Raw genomic sequence first — 14917 nt, 5'->3', positions numbered from 1 at the left:
TCCAATTTCTGGTGACTTGTCACGCGATACAGTACTAAGGTATCTTAATGAATCATTGTCAACTTTTCTTGATAGGTATCAAACACGGCAACTTAGAAATAAATAGGTCCCTTGTTTGAAAACATTGGTATTTAAAGTACAACTTAGTAGTTTGTTTACCCTGGTCTTAGCTTAAACGAGCTGCCATAAAATGAACTACTTTATTTGAGATTAGTGTATTATTTCAACTCCGCGGATCCGATTATATGATAGACTGTTATCTGAGTCGGTTGATCGTTTCATTTCAGATGTAATGTGAAAATAAGCACCTTATACAATAAACAGTACACTTTTATTATGAAAAATTAAAAGTTCTAGAATCCATTCAGCAGCATCTCAGATACGTGTTTTGATAAAGAAATGAATTATGCAATGTTGTCAGGGTTTATTTTCAACGTTGGTTAAATTTACAACGGAGTCAAAATTTAATGCTTCACCGGCCCTGCGGGACAGACTGACCTTGTTCTTTTCGAAATCCCTTACTTCCATTCCAGTGCTGCCCCGTGGCACTTCTCAGCATAAATAACGATTTCGGGTAAGTGGTCTATGTAAATCTAACGATTGTGTAAAACCCGAGGAAAAAAACTGTATGACAACTCGGTCAACAGACGACACAGAAGTTTTACCATAGTCGGTGGATTACGTCCCTTGTTAAAGCTTTGAAATATTGAATCATCAATTCCCTTTTGAATAAAACAAAACTCTTCGCCTGATGTAGTCGCCCATGGGAGTGAGTGTAGCCAAAGTGAACACCTGTATTTTAGGGCTTGGGCGTGGCGGGCTGTAAGGCGCCGAAGGCAACATGATGACGATGACAGTCAGGACACAACACGTGCAGGACCGCATTTACCGCCGGCCCGGTCATAGCGATTTTGCTCGTCTTTCATGCCGACTATTAGTTTATAGATTACAGATTTATTTTACTCTCATCACAAAGTACGACTTAGTGTTTTCAATAACATGAATAATATAAAGTTTTATGAACATGTGAAAGAACAATAATACATATTAACCAGGCTGTATGGTTAGAAATGTTAGGAATACAAATTACAAAAAAGATCTGCGTAGACAATTGATATACTCATATAGAAACTTATTTAGATACAGCGGGTAATTTCTAACAAACGAAATGATCGAAATGATGGTCTAATGTCTATTGGTTGCCACGCCGGTAAAGCCACGAAAACAATAGAAAACCGGCGCCTATACCACTGACTAGGCCACTAGGACGTATACAATGACGATGGATATTTTTACATTTTAAGAATACATTGACAACATCACGTAACAATGGCAATCAACCAAACGAACAATAAATCGCTGAATCCCGTTAGTAACGGTATTCAAAATTGTAGACTTCAAGACAATATTTTAGCATATGTCAACCAATGCTGAAGGATTCCAGCCGTTAGTATTTTAGTTTTAACAATCCTAATGATTTGCCACACTTTATTTCGCCATAAAAAAGTGCATTTTACAAAACATGAGGGAGTCCCTTTCATAGTACATACTTGACATTTCGTATCATGTCTATGTATACTCATAGCATGAATATATAGAGAATACTAGGTTAGTGCCGTGGATGGAGGAAGTTTATCTGGCAAGGCGGAGGAATTTATCGGGTGAGCCGAAGGCGAACCCGATAAAATCCGCAGCCGAGCCAGATAAACTTTCTCCACCCACGGCACTAACCTAGTATTCTATTTATCCTGTTACTTTGTTTAATTAAACGCTATAAAACCTTAAAATTAATAAGAATCTTTAAAAGTAAGGGGGACAACTGTTTTTCCCTGTTGACGTCATCACACTCGGTATCCATGTTTAAATCGCCCCCAAAATAGTTCGTAAAACTGTTCAACTTTTTTAGTACGTTTATATTCAAAGTCATTGCATTTTAATACGTCAATATCAATTCAAAACATAAAAATACTTTTAAACGTGCATAAGCATGGATCAGTCTCTGAACATTATCTGATGATGTAACAATTATTCCGCAAGTCAGAGTACAGTACACAGGTCAAAATTAAAGATCACGAGTGTTTACAAACAATCGCAACATATTAAATGGATTTAAATGATGTTGATAGTGTTGAATGATCATAACTGCACCGGCAAAGAGATCATTCATTTCTGTTGTAAGTGAGATTTTGTCATTCACCACAGAAATGGAATAAACTATCGACGAGTATCGTTGAATGCTGTTTCACAGTTTCCAGCATTTGCGGGTGGGGTAAGATTTTCACATCTCATGAAGATTTCAGGTCGATTGTTTTGCCAGTGTCATTATTTTGCATAATGATGGGACTTTATGGGCGAGTGATTGCTGAGGTCGGCTGTTAGTGGTCCATTGATAAGATACTGAAACGGCAGTTCTGCTTTTCTTCTGACATTGCAGAATATATAAAAGAAGTTCGTTTTCGCGGTCACATGACCACCTGACTGTAGATAAACATCACGTGGTCTACTATCCTAATAAACTAAAGTTTACACGGCACCTTGTTATTGGACCGATTTGTATGCAGGTGACAGGATAAAACAGTTTTTAAGCTTGAAATCAGTCATATAAATTCTGTACTTGTTACCATTGGAGCATTCCATTACAAACATATTTTTTTCCAGATTTGTATAAATGGATCTTTCAAAGGGGATTCAATTAAATTTAACAAAGATTGTTTTGCATCTACATAGTATTGGTTTTGGCATCTGTTTTTGGATAGAGTAACACCAAGGCGTTGGAAAGTATCTACACCTTCAAACTGTTTGTTATAAACAAAAATATTTCTTATACGTCTTGTTCTATGACCCAAACCTACACACTTTGTTTTATCAACATTAATATCAAGCCTGAATTTACCACAGCAATCAACAAAATTATGCAATAATTATTAGTTCATTTTTATGTTTCGCAAACAGTACTGTAACATCTGCATACAATAATATTACTATTTATTTTAGTAAATATCAAAATCAACATCATTGATATCAATACAGGTGTTGCTTTTGCTTAACATAATTATAATGCTCTAAATCATTTAAAAAAAAGAAAAGATACAGGAGATTAATTTTCACCCTTACCTTTACTTGTTTAACACCGTTACAACATTGAAAATAATTTGTGGCGTTGTTATTTAGCAGTAAACATGATTTAATATCACCATACATATTTTTATATCATTTAAAAATTTCCCATTGATATTATATTTTATTTGTAGTTATATCCAAAGACCGGCTGCCATATAAAATTGAATGCCTTTCTTAAGTCAATATATACACAGAATAGTTTGGTTTTATTGTGTTAACATTAAACTGACTATAACTGCATCTATGATAAAAAATATCATGGTTTTTTTTGTACGGAAACCAGCTTGATTTTTTAACAGCAATTTATTCAAAAGTTGTAAGTCTATCAATCAATATTGTAGTAAATAGTTTACCAAGACAGCTAGAGCTATATTCTGGGGACAACATTTCTCCTTTATTTTTTAGACTGTCAGAGTTTGGATTTCAGCAAACCATTTTTTTTCGAATATTTCTTCACAGGTTTCTTAACATTTTTGTCATAAGTTCCATAAGTAGTGTTTGTGGGTGCACTAAGAATATCTCCTTTTTAGAAACAACAATGTTTTTTTCTTTCTTTATGAAATACAATGAGACCACTGTCAAGAAGCTTTTCAATATCATTCATTTTCTGCATATCTAAATAAGTTGAAAATGCATTACACTCGCTTTTTTGCTAATGTCTAATTATTTATGAGTTCATATACAGATCTTTTTTTCTTCCACAAGAACTGACTTACAATAAAAGTAAATAGAACAGTAAACATATGAAAGCAATGGACAAAAGTCAGCAATTTCAAAGTGACCAAACAGTTTTAAACAGTCCTTCAAGATCACCATGTAATCTGTCACAGAAGCATTTTTACATGTATAACTATCAACATATTTGCATGAAAATGATGCCCATTTCTGATTACAAATTCATTGCTTTTACAAAATTCTATAAGGTAAAAAACCTTGTCGTTAGAAGAGCCGTTTACTACAATATTGGAAGAAATTAACAATTGTGCACTATTTTCATCGAATTCCTCATTTTGATTAATATCAAGTTACATAAACATACATTGAATGTGGATATTGAGATGATAAAAACACAATCGGTTTAGAAAAAAACAGGGAAAGACAATTCTAAGAGAACATGCGATTCCACAACACCGACTGGGTAAGTACCTAAATCGGAAAACTTTCGGCACTATTTTTGAAATATTTTTAGTTAGACTTGCCCCACAACAACACAATTTTCCATCAGCAAACTAGGAATCAAGACCAATTGGTTGATGTAAATGGTATTTTTCAAGACTACCAATCTGCATGAAAAGTACTTTATTAACCAAGGCTCAAGGACTGCCATTTTTGTCATCGGAGTACGTAAATATGGAACAGTTTTAATCCATTATTTATTTAAATGTATTCTTTTTAAATTATTGCTACATACTTTGTTTTAGTAAATTAATAATTTATTTTATTTCCAGCTAGGTTTTTGTCAGTTAAATTTGACAATTTAAGTAAAAAAATACAGACCGTACCAGTAGGCTGTATTTGTGGCAGGCATGAAGTCATTCCCCCGCGTGCCATGTAATGTCATTTGAACATGAAAATCTTTGAATGATAGCAGCACTTGGAATACTTACCGGAGTATCGTGTTCTTTGGAACTTGTATCTAAGGCAAGCGTCTATATTGATTAAAATCGTAAATAAACTGATCACTATCGGAAAAAAAACGCTTTTATAACGGGTGTTCCATATTCAGGTACTGTTCCGATTTAGATACTCACCCAGGACAGGGAAAACTCCGAGACAAGAGCAAAAGTCGTGTGCACTAGAAGTAAGTTCCTTCCATTTATCCGGCCATTATTCATCGAAATGATTAAGAAAATACTGTGTATTCCATTATAAAATACTATAAGGAATGTGCCACTGTGTTTTACATAATATTATAGGGTCATAATAAGGATACATTTATAGTTTTATTTCAGTAGTTTAATAAACCTTTTTGTACTTATAATAAGGATTGTGAAATTATAGGTGTATTTGTATGTATATTTGACAGTTTACTAACATCTGCTCAGTGACCAGCGTTTGACAAGAAGGGAGCCCGGGAGTGCACGACTTAAGATCTGGTTTGGATCCCCAAATTTTGTATCTTGTAAGTAATTAAACAATTTTTCATTTTATAGTCATATGAAAGTTCGGTCTGAGTTTTGCACACACTTTTTTCTCATTTCTGTATGACAATGAACTGTGAGAGTCATTGATATTGACGCATACTCCTAAAACTGAAATCTGACAAATTTCTGACAGAAACAGAAAGGGTCTAAGTCTGATGACCCTAAGTATGTTTCTGATCAATGATAATAGTTCATTTTTAAACAGAGAGGGAAACGTCAAATTCGATGGTCGCTTGAGGAAAAGCAATTCCTTCAGAGGTGAATGACAGAGAATGGCAATTTACAAGAGTCAGTCTTGCGGTTATGGAAGAAGTTTGCAAAATTGTTAACTGATAAATTTCCTTAGCAGAACAGAAATGGTATATGTTGTTTTCAATAAAAAAAAAATGATAATAGTAGCCATTTGAACATTCACTTCTTCCGTCTACTGAAATTATATTACCACAGACACAGGCTTTTAAGCGACCAATAACAAAAATGTAGGGATAAAAGTAGGAGTATTTAAAAAAAGAAGAAGAAAAAAAGAAGGGTAACGAGTATTAAGAGCAACATGTAGGGATAGTAGGGCTCTCTTCTTAACTTTTCGAATGCAAATAAAGGACAACTAAAACTATTCATCAATCGTGATGTACACGTAATTGTCTTTGCTAAGAAACCAGTGCTTCTAGAGGGATTCAGCCACAGAATAAAGAGCCGAACCTGTAATTGGTAAAGTTTTATTAGATCTTATTCCTGAACACAAACAAAAACAATGAATATGATTGATCCGTACTGTTGATGCATCTTAGTGAGCGGACGTATATTTGTGCTCTAGTATGATTCTAGATTATAATGGAAGTTATATATACAAGTGAGAATTCTTATATTTGGTGGATATATGGATATATTAAAGGATTTACAAATGGCGTAAGAATTTATGTGACATTTATAAGGGAAATGTGTTTAATTATGAAAACATTCATAAACAATGGGAACAATAGAGCAGTGGTAATATTGTTTTTTTCAACATGGTCAATTACATGTAGATATATAGCTCTGGGCACTAAAACAGTGATATCAGTGATAGATAATTGAAAGCGGATTAGTTTTCAGCACCTGCCTAAAGCCAATACCAATCAAGTTGTATGATTGTATGGTGGGCAATTGTGGGTACATTTTCTGTAACATCCAAGCTATTGCACATATTTTGGTGTTTGATCGTGGGTGTTGAACTCGCTACATACAGAGCGCGGATAGGGGTATTCAGCATGCCTGCTATGAAGATTAAATATGCAAGAGAGAAGTATTGCCCGTTAGTGACAGGTGCTTATGCTAACAGTTTCCCTGATTACAGTTCAAACTGTGTGCATTTGCCGTCAAACTGTACATGGCTATGCATCTTCTGACGTACAGTTACACTGTGATATACAAAGGACAGTACTCCACCTCACAAGTACATCATCAACTGGCGTCTATTACATGTGGTACACGAAGTTGATTATTATGCTATCCGGCGATGTAGAACTCAATCCAGGCCCTATTAACGACAGATCCCCGTCAGCAGGAGGAGCAACACCACCAGGATATTTTCAGCCACCAAGCCCTTATGTGAACCCTGACACGCAGTATATCCTTACCTCAATGGCGGAGTATAATAAACAAACGTTCGATGCAATAACGCAAGTAAAAAATGAAATAATTGCTGTTAGATTAGATGTAACAAGTATGAAACATGAGCTCCGCGAAATCAATTGCAAAGTTAATAATATTGAATCCAAGCAATCTAAAATTGATCACAATGTTAGGGAGGTGCAATCCCATGTCAACGCATTAGCTAACGACTAGCAGTACATGCAGTCTAAACTAGAAACTATCTCTTTTCAACACGATTGCGATAGTACAGATAGTCACGATAGGAGTGAATGGTTGCACATGATGGAATTACAAACTGAAAATGTTAAACATTCGCTAAGAATTTTTGGTATTCCGGATGAGGAGAATGAACTCACAGAACATACAAATGATAAATATGTAAGAGAAAGACATAATGTAGTATCTCCAAACTCCGCTTTTAATGATGATGATATCATTGAGATTAAACGAATTGGCAAATACACTGCTTCTAAACCGAGAATGGTAGTGATAACGTTTTGTAATGACCAATGTAAAGTGCCAATTTTCGCAAACAGGGACCAATTGCGTTCTAAGGGGATTCGGGTATCAAACGATCTTACACGTTTTCAACGGCAAAAGTTGAAGGAACTGAGCATTAAGGGTATTATAGGCTATTTTAAGAATGGTGTTTTATACGAACGCGAATCTAAACCTAAAGAGTCGCTATCCGGAGATCGTGTATATATTGGGGCACGTCGTCGGATACAGCAGCCTATGGAGTGTGCCCCTTCGACTACCGGCAAAGAGACACAGTCCACAGACCACGAAAACCCGTCGGAAACCTTACCGGTCGACTAGGAATTCGGCCGAGGCCCTAGTTTTCATTCACATATTTCGTATTTAGTATGGAATATTGTTGGCAATGTTAAGCTTTTTAAACGACCTGATAGTTTTGCTTATATTACTAGTTTTGACATTGTTGCTCTTTTGGAAACGTGGGATTGTGAATCATTATGTTTAAATGAGTTTTCTTGTTATACTCCCTTTGAATGTCATGCAAGGAAATCTGAAAACAAAGGTCGTAATATGGGCGGCCTTGTGATATTTGTAAAAAAACACCATCGTGAAATATGTTTCAAGACTTAATAATGATTTTCGACACGGAGTTATCTTAAAATATAGTCGTGAACTATTTAATACATCGAAAGACATATTATCGCTGACGCTTTATATCCCTCCTGAAAGTCCCCCCGCATATAAAAAGGATAATGTAAAAGGAATAGAAATTATTGAAGAAATTATTAGCATATATTCTACTAACGATTATGAAATGCTCATATCGGGAGATTTAAACGCTCGTGTTGGTAATGAACAAGAAAAGGTTAACTTAGATAGAAATGTTCCATTGTTTAAGAAATATGATCGTATTTTTGATTATGATAAAATAGCAGATCGAGCCTCCAGTGACACGTATACCAATGATTTTGGAAGACGTCTAATAGAAATGTGTAAAAACTATGCATTATATATATATTTAATGGCCGTGTAGGTTCAGGTAAAGGATAAAGGCATATTTACGTTTATAAACCATTTGGGAAAGAGTGTAATTGACTGGTCGGTAATATTAACATTTTTTAAATTGTCGAAGACTTTTCAATTGCGGATATAGCGGAGTGTGATCATTTTCCAATTTTACTAAAACTTAAAAGTAAAATAGCTAACGTTAAAAATGTCGATAATATTGTACCAACCCCTAAACCTCATTATTCGTTTACAGACAATAACATTGTATTATTTCAAAGAAAACATGATGAAAATATCACTGAAGGAAACTTTGAATATATTGACAATATGATCATTAATGAAAGTTGTCCCATTACCGATATCATCAATAAATTAGAATATAAGTTACTTGAGTGTAGCATTGATGCGAGAAAGATCATGCCATTAAGACGTAAGAATAATAGTATTAATAAAAAGTGGTTTGAAAATAAATGTACATTTTACTGACCGTTCCAAGGCGGTACCTAACAATTCTTGATAAACATACCAATTATTTATATATATTATATATGTTTCTTGTTTGTGAATTTGTGTTCTATGTCTTTGGCGTTTGCCCATTGCCACTAAACCGGGTTAATGTTTAAACTTTTTGCTACTGAGCATGTTTCTGTAGCTTTTTGCATATATATTTATAAGGAATGTAAAACTTTGAAAACGAAAGTCTCGATGAGTCTTCGTCGTTTTCGGGAATCAAAAAAAAAAATACATGACCTCAATAATTATTCAACAGCGAAAACGCGATATTAAAATACATGTAAAACCAAAAGGAGATCTTACAATGAATTATGTGTGCAAAAACTGGTCGATGTTTCAAAAAGTCAAAGCGACTTTTGGAAAACACTTAAAGGCTTAACACAAAGTAATAGTACTTATAAATCACAAATGTCCACAGAGCAGTGTTTTAATCATTTTAACGAGTTGTTTAATCCAGAATTGCCGGACGTAGAATTAACAGGAACAACTGAACAGTTAGTCATAAAAGTGATGTCGAATCATCAATATTGAACATGAAAATTACAGACGATGATATATTTGATGCCATCAGATCGTTAAAATCTAATAAGGCTACAGCGGGCATACTAACTGCAAACCACTTTAAACACAGTATTAATCATATAGTATCATATGTTCGTAGAATTTTCAATCGTATATACTCATCAGGCGACTTTCCTGAACAATGGACATCAACACTGATGATACCCATTAGTGATGAAACGATTATCGAGTAAAATCGATAAATCGTCGCTGACAATGCTATGTCGGCGACAATCGAGTGGTTGTCAAAAATCGATGTCGCTAATGTTACTTCCGGTAACTACGTTTTTTTCTGTTTTGTAGTAAAAGTCGTGTAAATGTAAAACAAAAATCCGGTAGATTCTCGTTGCGTTCATTTTAACAAGGGAAGTCACTCTCTTACCCAAATGCAGTGAATAAAAATACTTCCGCTTACAAACTCTCCTAAAATTACATATTGTTTTTAATTGTTTATATATTTCATAAAACCTTCTTCAATAACCTATCTCTATGGTGTAGTGGGTCCGGTCTTCCTGCAAATGCCGGGGATCCCGGCACGATGCATTCTGTTTTTGAAACCTTTTTTTGGTATCGTTTGTAATTAACTAATTTACGTTTTTGTGGAAGTTTTATGAAATTAAGATATTCTAATGAAATGTTCAATATAACAGGTTATGGATTATTAAGCTGTTTCACAAATATTTAATATGCTTTTACTTGGGTAAAATGCTATGATAACTTATTTGATGCGGTGTGCAATTTTTTTGCAATAGATATGCAAGTATTAAGTATATGTTGTGTTGTTATGTTTTTTTCGTTACGTTATTAAAGACAGAAAAAACGTTATGAAAATGAACTAACTGTTGCGAAAAGCATGACTATAGCAGAACCCGTACTGATTCCAGGTTTAACCATTTAAATGATCATGATTATACTATGTATAAAGAATGTATTCCATACTGATATTGTGAACTTCGATTATTGTCCGATAGCAAATCGAATTGCTTGGTCCGATTCGATTCGATTATCGATAGCAAATGGAGACCGATTTTCAAACACTAATACCCATAAACAAGAAAGGAGCTAGAGATGTAACCGATAACTATAGGGGAATAGCCTTAATTGACGTATTTAGTAAAATATACATTTATATTTTAAACAAGCGTTTGACTTTTGATTGTGACGCGTTTAACTGAATCACAGGCGGGTTTTAGAGCAAATTACTCGACAATGGATAATGCATTTATTTTAAATGCTGTTATATCGAAATACCTATGTAAAAACGTGGTAAATTGTTTGTTGCCTTTGTCGATTTTAAAAAGGCGCTTGACTATGTTAACCGTAGTAAGTTATATATGTCATTGCTTAATCGCGGAATTAAAGGTAAACTATTCAATGCAATAAAAAGTATATATATGTGTCTGTTAAAAGTCGAATCAAAAATGGTTATGAACTAAGTGAGAGTATAAATTGCCCTCTAGGATTGCGTCAAGGATGGTATTTAAGTCCAATTTTATTTAGTCTGTTTATTAATGAATTGTATGACTTTCTACATCAAAATGGGGTACGCGGAATACAGATTTCACCTGATTTTATTGAAATATTCATGATTTTATTTGCTGATGATGTAGCACGTATGTCTGATACTATTGTAGGTCAACAATCGCAACTTAACCTGTTGTATGAATATTGTGAAAATTGGAAACTAACTGTTAATGTTAACAAAACAAAGATTGTTCTTTTTAAAAATGGCGGTTGTCTTTATAGATAAGAACATTGGTATTATAACAATGAAAACAAATGAATGTGTAAACGGTTTTAACTATGTTGGGGTCCATTTTACTTCTACCCTGTCACTGAATAAAATGACCGACAGCATGGCTATTAAGGCAAACGGGTTCTTGTATCATTATTAAATTCTCTGTATGATTTAATGCCTTTACAAGAAACATAGTTATTTCAAAATTGGTGACGCAAAAGTTGTACCTATAATACTGTACGGGTCCGAAATTTGGGGATAACATAGACATGAAGGTGACGAAAGAGTGCACAACTATGCCTTTAAAACGTTTCTTTCTGTACCTCTATTTTCATGTAATGTTCCAATTTTAGGAGATTGTGGTCGATTCCCGTTGTATATTTCTTGTAAGCGTGTTATATGCTATTGGTTAAAAAAATTAAGTATGCCAAAACATAAATATGTGTCCAAATGTTATGCGATGTTGAAATCTTTGGATACTGTTGGTTATGTGAATTGGGTAACCCACTTAAGAAAACATTTATTTTCAAATGGCTTTGGTTATGTTTGGGAAGCCCAGTGTATTACCAATAAAAATGCTTTATGGCAACATACTTACAACAACTTAAAGATCAATATGTTCAGTCATGACGTAGCAGTTGTATAAATAGTGCCAAATTGCAAGCTTATATCGGCTTTAAATCCAATTTTGAGACTGAAGCGTATGTAAATTTTATCTGTGTTAGGAAATTTCGGAACGTATATGCTCGTTTTGGAGCTTCAGCTCATACGCTGGCAATTGAACGTGGCCGTTATACGAATGTTGAAAGACAGTTAAGGTTTTGTTCCCAAAACTTACATCAAGCCTTTACATTTAGAGCATTATATCAAAGTTGGCAACATTACAAAGTTGAATAAGTAAGCATTAAACAAGACCAGACTTTTGTACACAGAGAATGTTAAGAATGATCACAATGGCATGCAAGTAATACTTGCACTACTAGGTTATGGTTTATATTCATGAGTATTTAAAAGAAGCAACCATCTGAACTGCATTTACATCGCGATCGATTTTTGGTCCCCTATGTACTATTGAATTGTGTGCATCCATTTGGCATTTTACAGTAATGGTAGCTTATTAGACTAACTGATACCCAAGAGATAACATCTCATCCAAGTTCAAGTTATTATTACCCATTTCAAAAAGAACACCCAAGATTACAGACACTATGACACAAATCTTCCAGACCAAATTTCTTTGCAATCTTCAAGAGAGTTTTGACAAATCTACTAAACTGCAGTCACTGCTATATCACATGCATCATAGTTTCTCTTAAATGAATGAATAATTCAGTTCTGAAATAAAGTATTTATTTCCAACGTTTACAATATAGTCAAGCAATGGGTAAGTGTGCATTATAAAGACAGAATGAAAATGATGGCTGTTCATAATATGTGTGGCTATCTAAACTATAAGTTGATTGTTAGCAACTACTAGGTCAGCATTAAGCAAGCATAGCGGTGCACAGCGTCTAGTATTAAGAATTATTTTGCTTACAAATAATAAATGAAGGTATGTTTTTGCATTTTTTTCTCGTATATTCGCCAGTCTATGTCCGACTGGCGAATATGCGAGAAAAAGTTATTTAAATAGTGTTTGTCGCAAAGATACATATGTGTACATGCATAAACAAACATTTGTCGGTCGAATTTTCCTTATGTGACCTTTAAAACCACATATATAGACATAATCTGAATCCCCAACTACTGACTGGTTAGTAGTTGGATATTCGCGAATAATCGACTGGAAATGGTCGAATATCCGACTGGCGAATATACGAGAAAAAGTTATTTAAAACAGTGTTTGTCGCAAAGATACATATGTGTACATGCATAAACAAACATTTGTCGGTCGAATTTTCCTTATGTGACCTTTTCAACCATATATATAGACATACTCTGAATCCCCAACTACTGACTGGTTAGTAGTTGAATATTCGCGAATAATCGACTGGAAATTGCCGAATGTCCGACTATATATATATATATATATATATATATATATATATATATATATATATATATATATATATATATATAGAGAGAGAGAAAGAGAGAGAGAGAGAGAGAGAGAGAGATAATCCGAATCACCAACTACCGACTGGTTGGTTGTTGGATATTCTAGAATAACCGACTGGAAATAGTCGAGTAGCTTAACATCAACATCAACATCTAACTCTGATTTTTCGAATACCCAACTGCCAACTAGCAGGTGGTTGAATATTCGAATCCCCAACTGGCAACTGGTAGGTAGTTGAATATTCGAATCACCAACTACCAACTACCTTCCAACTGTCATAAAATACGACAGTACGACGATGATAATGCGATCAACTTTCGTGTTTTCACCATCGTACATCGCCATGGCCAAAGTTTCAGCGTTGCGTTGTTTTACAAATTTTCGTCAAATAAAAATGTCGGCCAACTATTTTAGCATTTAAATACACGCAATTAAACATTTCACACGTGTAGAAGCAGAAAATTGCAAAGTCTTAAATAGGCTAAGAAATATTTTCTGTCAAAAAGTTATTTAGAAATTTGCGTCACTAATTTGTTTGTTTACATCGGCTTTGACCCGTGGGGACCCATGTGAGAACCCCTTTTAAGTCACGTGATTCCCCACCCTTCTCTCGTCATGCCAGATTTTTTACGCAATAATCATGAAACTTTGCCATATTGTGCCGGTGTCGATAATACATGTACATAATCATCAGGCGAGTTACTATCCTAGTGATCAAATATTCTTAACAGTTTATTTTACGAACATGAGGTTCATAACAAAACAACTAAATGAATACAACTAGATACCATCAGACAAGTCGAGCCCGTGGAAAGCGTCTTTGAATGGTCAAGATACAACTGGGGGAAGGTTTAGTTCAGACGGACGGGCGCTATGGCACACATACACAGAATTGTCATTATGGTAGTTATTTCAAAATCGGCAATTTTACCACTATGACACCAGGACTTTAAACAAAAGTGAGGGATCTTTTAACAACACGGTGATAACATCACGTGCTAGTGCCATTCAACCAATCACGCAACAACTTCATTAGCGTGACGCTCATGAAAATCGCGGTCTTCAAACAAGATATATATATGTATAAAATTAATTATGAACATTTGCTCAAGGGCTAAAGCTTTTGTTATCTTCGTATGAACAGTCCTATTAATTTGCCACACTTTCTTTCGACATACATTTTTTTTTTGCAAAAACATGAGCGAGTCCGTTTAAGCGTAACCTAGACCCTAGAGTTACAAACCTTGGTATTGCGCGCAACACGCCACCTTATAAAAACTCGAGGCTAAATTCTGGAAAATGCATGGTAAAAATACAGTCCGGACAAGGTTCAGTTCGGACCCGATAACCAGAAATTTAACAAAATGCATGGTCATGATACAGTTCGGACAAGGATCGAGATCTTTGACCTCGAATGGTGACCTTAAACTGGGTCTTGTACGCAACACGTCACCTCATCATATTTTAACTTCATGGCAAATGTTTTATAACTAATGCATGGTCAAAATACTGCCCGGACATGGATCATTTAAACTCGGAAGCGTGACATTGACCTTTGAGGTACAGACGTGGGACTACACGCCACATTATAATGGTGAAGCTTTATTGAAAATCCTATTATGCATGGCAAGCGTTTTGAAAATCGTTTATATAGCCGGGACAAGG

This window comes from Mya arenaria, chromosome 2 (assembly GCF_026914265.1).
Source record: "Mya arenaria isolate MELC-2E11 chromosome 2, ASM2691426v1".
Taxonomy (NCBI): Eukaryota; Metazoa; Mollusca; class Bivalvia; order Myida; family Myidae; genus Mya; species Mya arenaria.
This window is presented reverse-complemented; position numbering follows the sequence as displayed.